Source organism: Saimiri boliviensis, chromosome 11, assembly GCF_048565385.1.
Source record: "Saimiri boliviensis isolate mSaiBol1 chromosome 11, mSaiBol1.pri, whole genome shotgun sequence".
Lineage (NCBI taxonomy): Eukaryota > Metazoa > Chordata > Mammalia > Primates > Cebidae > Saimiri > Saimiri boliviensis.
The window spans coordinates 112,078,981-112,097,710 of NC_133459.1; the positions used below are offsets into that span (position 1 = coordinate 112,078,981).

At 32.7% G+C, this 18,730-nt stretch overlaps 1 long non-coding RNA gene across 4 annotated transcripts in view; it reads right to left on the reverse strand.

The window, feature by feature from the left end:
* LOC141580338 (uncharacterized) overlaps positions 1 to 18,730 on the reverse strand; it is a 304,648-nt gene that overhangs the window by 181,560 nt on the left and 104,358 nt on the right. For all 4 annotated transcript variants that reach the window (XR_012512572.1, XR_012512570.1, XR_012512573.1 and 1 more), the window contains exon 3: positions 1,431 to 1,546. This is a non-coding gene — a long non-coding RNA (uncharacterized LOC141580338). The remainder of the gene's footprint in view (positions 1 to 1,430; positions 1,547 to 18,730) is intronic.

Below are 18,730 nucleotides of genomic sequence, written 5' to 3' on the forward strand. Positions count from 1 at the left end.
GCCATGGCCATCAACCCCCTCAAACATGCACTCCTGGGGACAATCCTGGGGACTCCCGGGGACAATCGGACTTGGCAGGAGTTGGCGTGTCCAAGATGGGGCTGGAAGGATGACCCAGAGTGGAAGGCGTGGGCCAGGGCTCCAGGTCTCAGCTCTCCCTGCGTCGGACCACACAGCTTTGCCACCTTTTCACCTGGCCTTTCCCTCTTGTGAGCCATCTGGGACCGTCCCATCGAGGCGCTTCAAAGGTGGGAAGACTGAGTGCTGGGGACTAGAACGTACCGGGCGCACAGAAGATTGCACTAGCGCGGCCAAACACTAAGCAGTTTTCCTCCCTGCGCAATGATCGTTGGTTATTCATGGGCTGCGCAAGAAGACTAAATTCCTGATAAGTGGAAACTGCAGGAGAAAAATCAAATAAACTTAGAGGCCTGAGAACCTCTCCCTCTCGTCGCTCTGGGACCGCTCTAAACTGAGCTTACCTTCTGCCCCTGGAGGACAGGCCTTTCCCAGACACGAAGTGAATGTGCCCCACTGGGCTCTTGCCCACAAGAGCAGTCTGAACCCTGGAGAGACTGACACCGAGTTGACTTCAAGGAGGCAGGCACACTCTCATGCTTCCCCATCTAGGGTTTCGCCTTTCTTCCAACATTTAGGATTCCCAGTGAAGGGTACTCCACATACACCCTCTCCCTTCCCCTAATCCCACTCCATTGTGTCTGATCCCACAATTACTCCCAGGGTATCTCTAATCAGAGCTTTTGCGCTCAGTGAACGTTGTTGTCTGCAGGGAAAACGGGTGGAGCCCTTCTCGGAAGCTCCCGGGTGCGAGTCCATTTTAAGAGTTAGTTGAAGTAGGAAAGAAAACACAGATGCTGTCTTCGCATTCGACATTCTATCATCAGCAAGAGAATATGTAACTCCTGTTCTTTCCTTCATTGTTCCATGAATTACCTTCTTTCTCTAGGGATCCACCAGTTGGTGATTTGGGGCTTTTAAATATTGTGCTTGTTACGTGTTTGACAAAATGCAATATGTCTACTGGTGGCATTGTTTCATTGGGAAATTAGAAAAGTAGAGAGAAGCTACATACTCTAGTTCTTAGGTGGTCTCTGGAAAGTTGGCCTCATGCTGGTTGGCTAAATAGTAAGGGTTTAGGATTTGAAAGGAGGAAAGAGAGCTGAAGGCCTGGTGACAGTTTGTGAGAAGCAGAAGATGTAGTAATCTGGCATTTGTTGAGGAGATGAGGAAGAACTTTTGAAATATAAGCTATTCTATTCAGTTTTGTGCAAATGTATTGCAGTTGCTTCATGGAAGAAGAATAATGTTTAGAATAGAATAATTGCAAGTAAATGCTAGTAATGAAATCTAAAGGAAACCTCTACTCATAGTTAACAAAGTATTTTGATTGTTTTTGTTTAAATACTTACCTCATTGCTTTCTTTCCTTTGCAGAATTATTTTCCTATGAAAGTTTCCATTAGGTGTCAGTCTGACTGAACTGGTTCTTATTTAAGTTTCGGGGGGAAAATGTTCCATCATCAGACCTTTTAAGATAAGAAAGTAGGAAAAATTAAAACTTTATTAAAGTGAAATTACTAGAGTTAATTTTTCTTGTTACAAGGCAGCTTTTATCTTCCCAGAAAAAAAAAAAAATGTTAAACTACATCACCACTAGTCAATTATTGCTTTTGCTTTGTCACTGTTCATAGCCAAGATTAAAGAAGCATAAAATTCTTGTTTGTGCTTTTCATGCTAGATCCAAGTAGTATTAAATAATCATAATTTTTGGATGGCTTTTCCATTGATGTCCAAATACTAGAAGGGTGAGCAGCCTTTTCTAATATTTGTTTTGCTTTACAAAGGTGATAGAAAGTCTTCCTGGAAAAGAGAGCATGTATTCAGCTTAGATTGTTCATTTGACAATACTGAGGGCATAGTAAAGGAGGAGGGAGACAAATTGTGAAAATTACTTTTGTCCACTAGTTTTGCTTTAATAAAGCCTGCCTAAATATTCAGAATTTATGGACATAATTTATGATGTATAGATGGAAGATTTTAGGTTGCCCACTGAAATTTATATAACGTCTATAAACGGTCAATTTTCTACTGTAATATTCATTAATGAGTATAAGAAATACCACCTTGATTGATCATTTGCTACTGAGTCTCAAGTAAGTAGTTTTATAGAAACTGCATTTTTCAGAAAATTTGCTTATTTCATTCTTTGTATTTGTGAATCCTGTTCTGATGTTGTTGCTTGAATAGAATTGCAGGCAGTGGTGATATTCATGGTTAAAAATCCATAGAGCATCATGACAACACCATGAACTTTCCCTGGGGCCATTGTGAGCCCTAGCATGATGTGGTTCTTGGTGTCACCGCAGTGCCAATCTAGAGCCAGAACAGGGATCCCAGTGAAAGTCCAAGCAAAGGCAAGCAATGATGAAGTAGCATTTTGATGGAAGGAATATTCCACAAACCCTATTACCAATTTTTGTCTTATTGTATTCCATATTAGTAATGATAAATTTTCAAATATAAAAATAGACAATGAAGGTAGAGATGATGGATATATTGGGAAACATTTTTGTGTTTTATAGGACAGAAGAGAAGTACTAAGGACACAGAAGGAAAGACAGCATAAAGCCATCACAATTGTTCACCATCTTGTCAATTCTGTACAGGTGCAGCTACCATTGTATCACAGAAATGACAGAATGATGTTCTTACCATGTTGGAAAGTAGTGTATTTGGCACAGGAGATTTACTATTTAAAAGTAAATTTCTTTTGGATATATTTTCAGTAAGAAGGAAAAATATAATAATGACATCAGAATATTTAAAGACTTAAATTATTTCATTTAGCTATTGAATTTAGTTATTGGTGGCTATACAACTATAAACACAAGTGCTAAATAGATTTTAAGCAAATAGTTTTGTACTACAATTTGTTTTTTAAATGTTTTCAGATTTTAAAAATCATGACTTATAAGTCTTGCATTTAAGTCTGGAAAACATTTTATATAAGTTTATAAGATAAACATTTTAGTTGCGGAAACACTGCAGTTCATCCAAAAAACATAAGCTAAAAAAGATATATTACAAAATTTTAAATTTCTTGAAATGTGTTTATTACCCAGCAATTAGTTGAGTTTCTTGAGTGCAGCCTAACAATAAAACCAGTGTATCTGCATGTTTGTATTGTTGACCAGCTTAAAAATTTGTTACTAACTATATTTTGTGAGTTCTGAGTTCTGTTACATCTTGGCTAATAATAATATGAGCTAAGCAAGGAAGTCTGATCTTCAACCCAGTTAAAACATTGTAATATATATGCAGGGGTAAAGACAACATTTCATTTGCTTTGTTTGTGGAAAAGCCCTTTGAGACTCATAGTATTTTAAAATATATACATATATACCAGAGCAAGCTAGAACTAAAAGTTAAAAACCTCTGAGTTCTGAAACATGCAGTTCACAGGATTTTAAATAAGGGTTATTGCATTTATTTTATTAATTTAAAGCCAATATTGAATATCATTCAATTAAATTCCAAACTAAAAAAGACATATTGATGTAATCTATTAATACTATGTTTTCAGTTCAAATCCAATTTATATTATAATATGCTTTTTTAAAAGTTGACAAATTATGTTACAATAGTGACATAATTGCATAATTTGAAAGCAGTGTCTATTTGTAAACTTGAATGAAATGTGTGCTTTTTGGAAACACTTTTGCTGAAAATATTATTTTTATAAAAATGATACATTTAATTGGAAAATTGGCGTTTTTTTTGCAATTTTGTTTTTAAAATTTGTATTCAATACAGGAAGGAGTATTAATTGTTTGAAGTCTACATTTGTCTCTCTAAGATAGTGTAGTCAATTTCAAGAACTGGTTCAAAAAAGTCTCAAGATAAACTAAAAATTACCTATTTAAAATATATTTTATATATCTGCCAAATGGTCCATTAGTTTTTGGACTACAAGAGAATGAATGAATGTCATGCCTACTATTCTGTCAGAAGCAGATATGAGGAAAAAATATTTTCCTTTGTAAAAGAAATATATCATGATAAAACGTATATCCTGGATTGTTTTACAGATAACTATACAGGAATTAAATCGAATTATTATGTATTCAGTTTCATCTACTTTTTTCATAACTGTTGTTTACATAAGCTTTGATGTTTACTAAGACAAAGAAAATTAGAGAATTGAGGCTGCAATACAGAAAAATCTTAAATTCCATTTTGTCCCTCAATTAGATGATACTTAGGGACAGAGAGTATATCCTGTGGTAGAAAGAACTTTGGGATAAGACTGGAAAATCTAGTTTTGAGTATAGTGTTGTGAACTATGACAATGGACCTGTCACATAGATTGTCTCATCCACAAAAAGGGCTAGATTTAGATTCACGTAAGGCCTTTCTACCTCTTGAGGATTCCATTTCAAGAAAAGCCTTTTTTGTTTTTTTTGGTATGAATTCTACTCATTTCATGTAAAGATGGTGTGCCAATTGACATCACAGTAAGAGAGAAGCTTTTACGTAGTATTCGCAAATATTTTGTCTTGGTATCAAACAAGAAAATTGTCTTTAAGATTTTAACTTAAATTCTTAAAGCATGAAACACATGGAAATATTTGTTGCTTTTTCACACTTGACTTTTTATTTGAAGCTTCGTAGAGAAAAAAGCCCCAAAAGAATGATTTATGAATTCATTCTAATGTGTTATCATGGGAGGACATGTATGTGTGTATCTGTATAATAAATTTGAAGCTCCTCAAACCATATATCTATCTTCATAAGCATTTTAGTCTAATGAGGCCAGATCATAACGCTATTCAAAGTTGATGTACATGATTGTAGTGGATAAAGAATGAATATGAACACTTGGCCTCTAAAAATGTTTACTCCTTGTATAAATGTTTATGCTATTAAATTCAATTATAATATTTGGAAGAGCAGGAAAATTACTGTGTTTTTTTCTTTTCCATTCTGTTAAAAGGAGCATTAATTGTCTAGGATATTTAATTCTTCTAAAATGGTTTAGTCTTTTAAAGTATCCAGTTCAGTGTTTGGCACATAGTAGGTACTCAAAATATTTATTAATTTTGTGACGGCAATGATATCTTTTTAGGACATATGTTAATATAAATTTTTCATTTTTTCATAATTTTTAAAAGTCTTATATAAAATCATTGTTGCACTGCATATATTTAAGCTTAACTTAATGTTAACATAAATTTTAATTCTCAAATTTGTTTACTAGTAGTGCAGTTATCCTTTGCCAGGAAGGAAAATACATTCTCTTTATTTGATATAACTTTTAAATAATGGAAAAATCCATGAGAACGTTGCTTTCAAGCTGGTATTCTTTTTGAAACTCCAAGTAGCTGTTTAATCTACTATTGAAATAGAATAATTTTACTCCATGTGAATGTTACCTAAGGTATTTTATTTAACATTTAATGTATAAATATTTGTAAGAATTTATAAAGTTTTAAAAAGTAATCAGTAGGAATGCACTTTATGCAATATAATAGTTACTGTGATAGGTATGCTTTTAAAGCTAAAGATCTGTGTAATTTTTTTATTTTTTTAAATTATTTACTAGGAAAGCAGACTAAGTTACAATTTTATTTTAAAGGTGTGACTGTCTGGGATGTTCCATGTATAGTAAATATAAGTTGACTTTTTAATCACAAAATAATGCATCCATTTTCTTAAATTAAAATAATATGGTTTATCAGCTATTGCTTTATTCAGATAGTTTGCATACTATCAGTTTAATTATGGGCATAAAACACTATGCCTATTTGAAACTTTGATTCTGATTTGTGTGCTGAATGGAAGCAAGAATAAAAAGAAGAGAGATTTAAAGAGAAAAAATTAAAACAAAAAACTTTGAGAATAAGTTCAATAAAAATTCCAAAAAGTTTTCAAAAGTAATTGCCTTAAAATATATACCTGGGGGTAGGAGTGTGAGATTTGGAAATCATTTATTCATACTTTTATTATAATATCTCATGTTCCTTTCTATTGCTGGATGTAGTTGTCCATAAAACAGCTTTGAGATTGCTTTAGTATTATATATTAAAACAGAGTGAAATTAAGGAGATTCTTTACCACAAACAGGTTTCTGTTAGTTGTGGATGCTATGTTTATTAAAAACAGTGAGTGATGTTAAACTTTTGAGACAATTTCACATTTACATCTGGCGATTTGTGTAGATAACAACTGAATTTGACAAGAGACAAGGGACAATGATATGAGGTAACAATACTAACGATGTGGACTGGAGTGAAGAATGTGCAAATTTTGGTGATGTAGTAAAGTAGCAGTAATGAAATTCCTGGTGGCTGGTACCAGTACACCTTGAAAAACTATCAATTTCAGGAAACTTCAGAAGAGATCTTGCTCTTTATATGGTACCCTTTACCCTGTTGTGATGGGTGGTGCTCAATATTGATTTTATATAGTTTATCTATGTAGAAAGATTCTTTCATAGTATGAGTGACAACTGTATCCAAAAGTTCTTGCTTTCAAAGTCGTGCTCTGATATAGAACTGTGAATCAATTAAAATAGAAATAATCTCTGAGTAAAATAAGCTTAGCTTATCTCTAGAAAATTGAGAAAGGCAAGAAACCTGGATGTTTCTCAAATCAAAAGAAAGAACATCAGTCTGAAAAGACAGACTTTTAAAACTTGAGCCTAGGAGAACATGACTTAAAAGAGACAGACTTTTTATCAACTTGTCTATTAGAAAAGATATGTGTGATACTTGAATTTATGCCAGAAGTAAAGTAACCTAGGAGGATTTATTAAGACAGTATTTCCTGATATAAAGTATTGATACTAAGAGTTTAGTTTTTCCCGTTCACTGTAATTGGTTTAGATTTTAGAGGGGAAGGCTATTTGTTAGTTAAACATGATAAAGATAGAGAAGATTGACATGTTTGTCCTTGTCTAACTTGGCCTTTATTTCCAAATACATAACATTCTCTCTTGATAATTTGTTTGCTTTTAATATGATTATTTTCCATCCCTATATCCACATGGAATACAAACTTTCAAAAGTCTTTGCTAAGTTCATAGTAAATTCATATGATATTTAGTTGTCATTATAAATTTCTATTTCAGATCTAGTTCTTTGGTATGTAATACAACTTCCATGTTTCACATATGAAGTCCTGGCAACACAGAGAATCCAAGTAACTTCTCCATGGACACCCAGATAATATTTGGAACCCATTTTATATGCCCTCGTTGGGTGTTTTCTTTCTAATGTATCACACTAGAAGTTCACTAAGTGTTGAAGTTTCTCTCACAACATTATTCTTCCTATTGTCTAACAATATTTCTTATATTTTTCATTCTATTCAGTGATATTTTTCCCCAATTAAACTTTTCAAAAACTCTAGTATCATATATATAGACATGAATATATCAACAGATTCCAAAGGTCTCTAGTATGCTTGTACTAAGGATTTTTTTTAAATCTTGGAAATTTTTATAGGCTATATTAAGATACCAACAGAAATGAATCATAATTAAAGGAATAACTTGATCTTTTACCCTAGTTGAAAATATTTTAGTAAAACAAGGGAAATGTTCACAATTACATCAACTCAATTTAATAAGCTTCCAAATGCAAATGTTGACTAAAAGGTTGGATACAAACATATTTGTCATGCAGTATATTCAATGAAAAATTTAAAGTAACTGTCAGTAACACTGCTAAGTAACAGTGACCCCATGATGTTCTCATACCAAATAATGGAAATAAAATCACATTTTAATATACAATTTAAAAGTATATTTACTTTTTTACTTCACTTTTTAAATGTTAAAAGCTATCTTGTTGAATAAAGAAGGACAGATCAGCTCTTGGATTAACAGAATCAAGGTAAAATTCTCAGTTTTACAAAACCCTTGTCCACTTCTGTTGTGATCTTTATGAAAATCGCCTGGTGATCTACCTCTGACACATCTGGGTTACTCATAATGCTAACCATTTCAGGGTGTGAGGAGATTTTTCACTGTGAGTTCACCCAACTTATCAATCATGAAGCATGCTCCTTATATGTACGTTGCTTAACAACAAGGATACATTCTGAGAAACACATCCTTAGGCAATTTTGTCATTATAGAAACAACATAAAATGTACTTACAGAAACCTACATGGTATAGGCTGCTACACACCTAGGCTGTATGGCAATCTACTTCTCCTAGGCTAGAAACCTGTACAGCATGTTACTATACTGAATAATGCAGCCCACTGTAACACAAAGGTAAGTATTTATGTATCTGAATACATCTAAATATAGAAAAGGTATAGTAGGAATACGTATTACAAGTTTATGGGGCCACCACTGTATATGCAGCCTGTCGCTGATAAATACACTGCTATGTGCCATATGACTACCAATCAGCACTCTGTCACAGCAGTGAGGGTTCACTAGAAAAAGTGGTGTAACTATCTTTGTTTTAAATTCATCAAGACAGAAAGTTGACATCCTTTTGACCATTTAATATCCATCAAAAGGTTTACCTATTTTATTAATTATAAGCAATAACTGTAAATAACTACTGTATGTTCATTCTTTTTCTCAAGTTTTTTTTTTTAAAAGATTATAGATAAAATCCCAAGATAGGTAGGTAGATAAACAGATAGACAGATAGATTGGCTTTTTAAAATCTATTTTGGTGCTCAAATGAAAATAATCCAGTGGAAAAATTGGCTCTGAGAAGCCACACATAAAATAATCAATATTTTGTCCAAAGAAAAATGTCTTATGGATTCACATTATTTGGTCAAGAACAAAATACTTTAAAATGTGTAAAGGATAGATTTTAATCCTCATACCAGCTAACTAAGCTTCTTCTGTACAACATACAGTTTTAAGTTAACAGTAATTAATATAGCCAGCTTGGAACCTCAGGAAGCTAAAGCCAGAAAGTGCTTTTTGTTTCACTCGAGAGGATGTGGTTTGATTGCTGGCGCCAGTAAACAGGTTGGGAATTGTCAACATTGTAATTAGCAGCAAGTTTCTGGATTCTCTGCCTGCCAGACTAGTGGGCTGATGCTTGGAGCAGTTGCCCCAGTGGGGAGAGGGAAAAACAAAGGAAGGGAATTTGAGCAACCTTGGTAGGCTCTGTCAGCATATGCCACTGGACCAATGTTTTTCTTGGCAAAGGTCTATTTTAAGACATCTAGCAGTGGTTTCCACAAAATATGAAACTCACCATAGCAACCAAAATGGCAAGCGTCTCTAGGAACCTTTCCTTGATTGGGTATCAGGTCAAACTGTGTTCAGAGTGATATTGCCTTATGTGCAGTGTGCTCTGTACCATGCACAATGTGGTTATTAACAATACGATTAAAAGGGTTAAAATCTGTTTTGGCAGCAATCCTTAAATACTCTGCCTCTGCTGAAAAGCCTTCAAAGAATAAGGTTATGCAAACCTTATTAACCCTTTATGTAGTACAAATAGAAAGGAAATGTCAACCTTAATTCCGCCAAGCATCCAATCTTCACTGCTTACTTAAATGATCATTTCTATCTAGTTTTCTTAATTCCAAGCCATGTGATTGTTATGGAGAAAGGCTGTCACAGATTTTAAAACTGTATTTGCAGTGACTATAAGATGAGGACATTAGTAAAGTTTATAGGTAATTTATAATCCAACTGAACAAAAATTAGACTGTCTTTTTAAACCTACTTAATAAAAGTTCATATTATATATATAGACACATATGTAAAATTTTACTATCTTAGAGTATGATCTAAAACAGACAACATATATGCTCTGAGTAGTCACAGGATAAATACTAATCCACCTATTTTCTTGCAAAAGCACGATAACAAACCCTTTTGCGATCTTTTTTTAAAGCAGCTCTGTAACAAATTAATTTTTCTTTCTAGTCAAAAAAAAAAAAAAGGTCAGGGTTGCTGAGCATTGCTAAAATACACACGTTAATTTCTCCAAAATAAGTGGTTGGAGTCATATCACAGATATTCTTACTGTCACTCTCTATCTTTGCCAAAATGTGAGGAGGAGTTTCAAAAAGATAAACAGGATACAGAAAGATAAACAAAATAGCTTTCTTTACTGTTTAAAAAAAGTCCTCAAATGGATCAATGTGCTATATTAAGCAGTTGCCACGTGGTGATTTCTGCAGGTGGATTATCAAAAGTGCACGAAAATGGCTGTGTAGATCTGGCACCCAGGTGTCTGGTGTAGCATTTAGCGGACTCTTTTGTGGGGAGAAGGATTACTCATTTGTTGGAGAGAGTTCAGTTCTCTAATCCTCCTCCACAACAGAATCCATGTTGGAGTGAACAAGCAACACGATTCTTATCCACTCTCTCTAGACTCTGAGGAATGCTCCACAATTATTTATTATTTTCACTGGAATTAGATGCCTACAGGTGGCCCCATAATGTGCCTCCAGGCATACAACCTGCTGTAAATTTTTAAGTTACATTAACTCAGCAGTATGCTGTCTTATAACGACAGTTCATTCAGTTTATGGGGAAAGGGAAGGAAGCAGAAAGGCAGTCTTTCGTGTTAAGCATCATTACAGCTCTTTCCCTGTTCTTTCTTTGAAGTTGGTGAAGGATATTTGGCAGAAGCAACACTCCTGGAGTGCTGGTGTGCTGGTGTGCTGGTGTGGGCTATGTCTCCTGATAGATTCAGAAAGGAGGTCACAGCCTCCAGGCCTCTGTATCATATCCCAGGGCCAGATACGTTCATGGGTGTCAGTATTGAAAGCAGAGGCAAAGCAGTAGGACTTTTTCTTTTTTCATTCTTTTTTCTCTATTTCCCTTTCTTTGTCCCTCCCTCCCTCCCTTCCTCTCTCCCTTCCCTCTTTTTCTCCCTTTCTTTCTTTCTTGGGTTTTTAAGTGCCTTCTATTACTCAAGTGTTTTGTCATTACTGGTCTTTCATATTATGTCAGAAAAAATTAGTTTAGTTTTATTGAGATATTTGGGCTCACGATGCTATTGCAATTTCAGCCCATCACACACATCCTATATTCTGCAATTGTTTTTTCCTGGGTGTATGGGTTACTCTCAGTGAGAGAAGGAGGGAACTGCTTCATAACTTTTTGATCATTGAGTTTTATGCCCATCCTTTCTTTGTAATGGTGCAGTTGTCACTGATGGATGCAGTTAATTCCCCTGCATATTTTGTGCTACAATTCTCAGAGGTGATGAAAAAACAAAGACAATATCTGAATTAATGTACTTTAGGAGTAGAAATTAGTAGAAACATTTTCAGGGGCAAGACACAAGTCTATTTAAGCCTCAGAAGTCCTAGTACTGGGTTATAAAGCTCCTTCTTACAGCGACAAACAGAGTAAAATCTGTCTCCCACCAATCTATTCTCATTATGCCTTTAGCTTATATTACAAGTAACAATCATGATGTGTATGTTTTAAATATATATATGTACAAAGTCATATTTAAATTATTAAAAAGTACATAAAACTTTTAAAAATGTTAAAACATTTTTATTGAAATTCCTGTATCACAGACATAGGCAAACTTATTAGCCTAAGGCCATTTGGACACTTATAAAGTTATCTGCCTTAATATATGTACACCTACAGCAGCCCATCTTTCATTTTATAGCAAGGGATAAACTTGCTGAGAAAAAACAACTTGTATATTCAAAAGAACTAGGATGTATTTCAGAATAAATCATTAAATATCCATTATGCATGTACTACTTATGAAGTTTGTGTTCGGGTCTGTCAACACTTTTTAAGTACCTACTGTGTACCTGGTATTCTTCTAACTACTGGGGCTACCAAGGAATAATGAACAGACCTTGCCCTTGAAGCCTCCATGATGTACAAGACCTCTTACAATTCAGGCTGTTAGAAACTTTGTGGGGAAGCCAAAGGAGTGTAAAGCAGAATCCTCCTTTCAAGGAGCTGAGTAGGATGTGGTTAATATTAAATATTAAACTGTATGAAAGTGCTTGTTTCTACAACCCCTTACTATTGTCCCTTCAAAAGAAAATACTTACATGTCACAGACATAATAAGAAGTCTTTTCTAGAAATGGATTTGCATTATCTTTTTTCCCTTAAAGTATAGAATGTCTTTCAGAACTGAGTAGACTAAGGAAGCACCAGTCTGGAAAAGGATAACATACATACTTTTTCACATCAAAGCAATAGTTACTGTATAACCAATTATAAGTTATATAACACCATTTATAATGACACATAATTATATTATCCCAGGACAAATTATTCCTGTATCCATAGTTATCAGAGAATATGATTTAGATATTATAAAATGATAGTGCTTACATGTAATTCCCAAATTCATTAATATTAGATTCGAGAGTCAATAAATGTCCTTTGAGAACATGATGATAGGCATTATAAAAGAAACTGCTGAACACACTATGCTATACTTCAGAAAGTGGTTCTCAAAATGGGGCCTTCTAGTAGTAGCCTGAATGACACCTGGGAACTTGTTAAAAATGCCTGTTCTCAGACCACCTAACAGGCCCACTGAGTAAAAAACTCTAAACCCTAACCTGAGTTTTAACAAGCCCAATTCTGATGCCTGCTAGAATTTGAGAACCATTGCTTCCTATTGATTTTTTAAAAATCACAAAGTCAGGTTCTATGCAACACTGACCCAACGCTGACCCAATTTAGGCTCTCTTGTAGATTTAAAGTTGCAAATGATTACTATTAATTAAACCAGATATTTTAAATTAAAAATTATGACTTTGGTAAATTCTACCTTTGCAAAGTATTTTAATCCCCCCAAAGATTATACTTCAGCTTAATTTTATAAAAGGCATACAATATTGAATAAGATCTTCAGATTTTGTGTGTGTGTGTGTGTGTGTGTGTGTGTGTGTGTGTGTGTTATTGTCTCATGGATTATTACTAAAGTTTTCTCATTCATCTATGAGACAAATAATTTTTAAATTCCCGTGGAAAGGAATTGCCCTGACAAAATTATTTGAGCACTCACAAATTGCTCTAGCATTGCAATAGCATAAAATAAGTTTCCTCATATCTGTATTGGAACTGTATTTAATAAAAATTTACTTAGAACATAGATGATTATATAATAGTAAAAATGAATGTTACTGGTTAAGCAGTTAGATTATATAGGTTCTCATTATGCCAACGGGAAACTGTTTTACAGAACTACAATATGTTCTTACTTCAAACCACAGCTTTTTATTGAAGCTTTCATAAAAACATTAGAAATTCAAAGGCTGGACTGTTTATAATGCAGCTCTAAAATTTAGTGAATTGTTTCTTGTTCAGTGCTTTAAATTAAAATAGAAACGAACAACTGTTAAGGCCATATCATTCTGGATTGTAAGACTTAGACTAGTCCTTTGACCCTTAAATGTTGGCTTTTGTGTTAACAACAACAACAAAATAATATCAAGCCACCTTGAATTTAACACTGAAGTAACTGGCTGACAATGTCAATGGGCTTTTTCTCAGTCCAAAGTCTTCTTTACAATAATGAAACATCTTGTTTGCTTATGTCAATGCATGAACTTAGTCATATACATTACAGGATGCCAGGAAATAATAACAAGGAATTAATAATATTTTTTAGTAAAAGTGCAGGTTTGGGGGGGGGTTCTTTGTTTGAATCCCCGCTCCTTCTGTGTCTGTATAGGGGAGCTGTTTTCTTCTTCCTTTCTTATTTCTTGCCTATTAAACTTTTCACTAAAAAAAAAAAAAAAAAAGGATAAGTGCAGCTTTTACTAACATGTGAACATAAAAGGTAACCTCCTGAGTAGCAAAAAATCACCTAAGGAAGAAATATGCTTACCATTAAATAATAAATTCTGTGGTATTTTACTTTGTTTCCCTAACACACTGATGTATTCCATAATTTTCTGTTTTCTCAAACAGTTATCTTTACAGTTGTTCATTATTCAGCTATATAATAGATCTTCCTCTTACTAAAAATACATTCTGACTATAAGCATAGAAATGTACAGAATATGATTTTATTTCCTTTTCACAGTAGAGGTAAGTAACACTGTCCAAACTTACAAACTTAAGAGAGTCACAGTGGTGGAAAAATTTATGCACACCCAGTTTAGATAGAATGATTGACAGGAAATATGTAAGAAATTCAAGTTATTCTTATGGAGGGAAAAAAGGTCCATTATTTTGACAGTTAACATTTTAAGATTAAGCACTTTGGATTAACCAGAAAGGAAAATAAAAGCATTTTAGTAGGCATATAGTTTGATGGATTTAGTTATTAAATTAAATAGACACTAATTTAAAGGTTACCACTTCAACCCTTAAACAAAGAGTGTTTTGACTGTATAAAAAGATGCAAATAAAGTACCAAATAGCTTATATTTAGGCAGAGAAGATACTTAAAATTCAGAAATGTCAAAAACAGTGTATTCTACTCTTGCATTTTAATTAAATGTTTGTTTATTTATCTTAAGTTTATCTTAAGTTGTATGGAGGATTAATTGTACTCATTATTTTGCTGTTAATGGTTTACATATTCATTTTATGTTAACAAGTGTTATTTTAAACATTTTATAAAGGAAAAGTTAGTTTGAAAAAGTTGTTTAATATCACAAAACCCATTGTGATCTTTCTCAAATGAGCTTATAGATTTCTTTCTTTGGCTACATCATTTTTTTGTCTACGGTGGGCCTATATCACTGATAACCCCATAATATAAGTTATTATATTAAGAGCAGGAAATCTTATCAGATGTGAGCTTATTAATTATTCACAATAAAACAATAGTTTAACATTTCTTTTCTGGAAAGCTCAACATGTTTTACAAAATTAATTTATTAATATCTCTTAACCATTTTATTTACAGACTACTACCTTATGTTATTTAGATTTTTTAATATGCCTATAAAAGATTTATGATAGAGAAATTTTAAATTGCTCAGCTAAAAATGTATTATTTTGTACTTACTGAACTCTAATTTTACATAGTTTTGTGATTTTTACTATGTGAAATCTTACAATTATAAAAGATAATATTTAATCTACTTCTAACAAATTTAAAAATGCATGACGGTTTGCATTAGGTTAAAAAGTATTACCAAAATTTTTATTTATAATAGAAAACTATTGCAGTTATAATTATATGCTAAATCTATACATTTATAAAATAATTATTAAGGCAAAACTTAGAATAATTTTAGTTTTTAGATACTTGGTATGGGAGTTCACAGTTTTCCTGAATTTTGAATTATATTTTATCTCCTAAAACTTTCAAATAATATTTATATAATGTACATTTTCATTTAAAAAAAGCTTGGAATGTTTGATCATACAGGGAAAGATAATTGAAGAAAGAGTTACTAAGGAAATAAAAGTGAAAATACACTTTGGTCAGGTATTAAGTCCAGGTATTAAAATTAGCATACTAAAATAGAAATTTTTAATGTATAAGCTGTTTATTAAATCAAAGTATTTCTAATGCTTTTCTTTTCTGTTCTTTCATTTTGATCCATATCAACTTTAATGCCACGACTGGCTCACTAGTAAGTATGAGGCAAGATCATAATTTAGCACTTACCTCAAATTACATGAAAATCGAATCCAAAAATGGCATACTGCAACCAGGTCTACTTTCATGTATCAAAATGGATTGCTGTACATTATAAATGATACTCCCTGATGTTTTTGCAATGATTCATGAAACTATGGGGCTGACATTTTAGTGCAAAGAATTCCATAAATGTTAATAAAGCAGGAAAAGGAATCCCAAAGCACTTCTAGATCATGATAAAGCCAGGTATTAAATAACTGTAATCTCTTTCTACTACTAATGCTATTTGTAATGCTTAAAAAATATCAAAATACAATACAAAATATCTTATACTAAATGAATGCGAATTAAATGTTGCAAATCAAAACTGAGCTATCATAAACAATCATCGCAGGATAATTAAGCTTTTGCTTTCATATCTCTTAGTAACATAACCACTTACAAAGTATCCTATCTTTAGGTTGATTTCGCATCTTAGCCTGACATAAAAACAATTAAAAAATATAAAGAATTATCATGCATATCTTTTTGATGTTATGTGATACATTTCTTAAAAGACACTTTGAATCAAGTTTTGAATTCTGTACTGATTCATTAGCTTTTACCCTAGTTGATCTGGGTTTCTTAATCTTTTGAATGGAATCACTCATCTTACATGGAAGCCATGTTATTTAGTTATATGTATTTAGATTCATTTTAAAATGTAAAATAATGTTTTTAAGATCTTTCACTTGTTAATTATGTTTAATAATTTATTTGAAAAACTAGGCTGATTATGTCAAAGATGCCACTATTTATTTTTAATCAAGAGTTAAAAGTTTAGTTTGACTTAAACAATTCTATAATGACTTCCCAAAATATTTGGTATATATTGGTTATTGTTTTCACTTTTGTCTCTCTAACTTTACATGTTTACCAGTAGAAAGTACACTTATGGTTAAAAAAAATTTATCATTTTGTTTATATCAATTTTTTTCTAAAAGAATTAATTTCATTTTGATTTCTCTCCATTTTTTAATAGGAGGTACATTTATATGAATTTTTTATTTTACCTTTATTATAATACAAAATTGCACTCATTTAAGGATTAAAGTTCATATTCTGAAAGGGCATTTCCTTTATTTTTATTTTGCTATACACATAATGATTTGCTTTCTGTGTCTAGACCTAAATGGATATAGAAATTATTTTGAAATAAAAACATTAGCTTTTAATATTTAAGTTCCTTTAGTTATATATTTTACAGAGCTATTATGTATTATTAAATGTTATACATACATATATATTTGATTTATATTTACTTATGATGATTAATTGTATTTCCAGTCTGTCTTTACCATGAATATTATGTCTTTTTCCCAGAGTATCTAGTTTTAAACAAAAAGTAATATGTCAATGTGAATCTCTTGGTGTAGCATATTTGAAATTTTATCTACAAATACATGCAGATGGAAGTATACTTACTCTTAGTATTTATTATGGTTTCAATTTCTGTGAATTTCATGCTCACTTTTCCCTTTCATTTCTTTTTGCAAATGGCCACTTTGTCATATGTTTTAACTGTAGGAAGATGAAAAACTCTAAAAGTGCTCACCATCAGCATAAAGTGAGACATTTTGAGCTCTACTGTGCAAAATGAAAGCATAATATTCACTGCAAAGAAGACTTAGAGTTCTATTATCCTGTCATTTATACTTAGAGGCACTTCAGTTTCTGGAATAGGTTAAAAAAAGGAAATTTGGAATGGATGTCTCTTTAAAATTTTGAAAAACTGGAATCCTGAGGGTAGTAGACTACTGAATACCTTCAACCATCTTCCAGATAATATCTGGATGGAGGATAATTTGTGATGTAATAAACTGTAAGTGTCAAGATCCATGAGCATTAAAAAAGGCAGCTGATTTTGTGATGCCACTTATATCACCTCCACTATGGGAATAGGTCAGCACGCTGCAACTGATTTCCCATTTCTGCAAAACAGTGCAGTTCTGCTTCAGGCTCTGAATTTGGGATTTCCTGTTGAAGTCAAAACTAGGTCTATGTTGTCCTGAAGGGTCAGTAACAAAATAGGTTGTGATTATGGAAGCAGCATCTCTGGGCTCACTGCCGAATTCTCCAATACTCCTGGGTGTTGATTTGACCTGTTATAATAGAACTTCACAGGGTGAAATATCTCCTCTCAATCCTTAGTCCTGATGGATTCTGGGTCCATATGTATGACGGCTGTATCTTTGAATGGATGTCTTTGAATCAATAATAGAATTGTTTTGAGAGTTTAGTGCTGGAAGAGACTTAAGTGGTCATTTCGTAAAATCCAACTTATTTTAAAGATGAGGAACTGAGCTTAGAGATATTACAGTTTTCTTTTTCAAGTAAAAGTCCTGCTGATAGTCATAACTCTGAAGTCATGGATCAGTTCCTCACACATGTGGTTTGACCTATCAAGCATGCATCACTACCATTATGATTGTTACTGTAAGAGTGATTATTATTATAAAGATATTTCTTCCTCACCTATAATTTATCCCTAATTTTCCTATTATTTACTTGATCACTGGATATCTCATGGAACTTATTTAATTTATAAGGTGTTTTAATGTCTTTATTTGAAGTAAATATATTGTTCAAACGTAACATGACAAACATTGAATTCTTTTTCCCTTTATGAAAGAAACATAGAGTCTGGAAGGACAACTCTATGTCCAGTTATTAATGCTAATATATATACTAACATTAAAAATAACTGATTTTCACATTCAGTGCATCTACTTGTTGGCATTCACATGATGGCACAGTCTCCTCCTTTTCTGTGCAAATCTGATTAAGGGTTTTTTCCTGCCATTGTTTTGCATGCAAAACTTCTGTTCCATTTTGACAACAATCCTCTTTACACAAGGACCTCAGGGTTGAACACTGAAAATACCTAACCATTACTGAATATTTAATCATGTCTTTCACATAAAATTGTAAATATGGTTTGAGAGCCAATTTTCAGATTACTTTGGTTGAGTAGGACTAATTACTTTTAAACTGGGAGCAGCCAAGGTCTGCCAAAGCAGTGCTGAATTCTTCCAATGTTAGGTGAGCTCCACCCATCCAGAGATTGTCTCATACTGAAGTGCTGTAAGATTATTCATGCTTGTAGTAACGATTAACTATAAAAATAATGCCTATT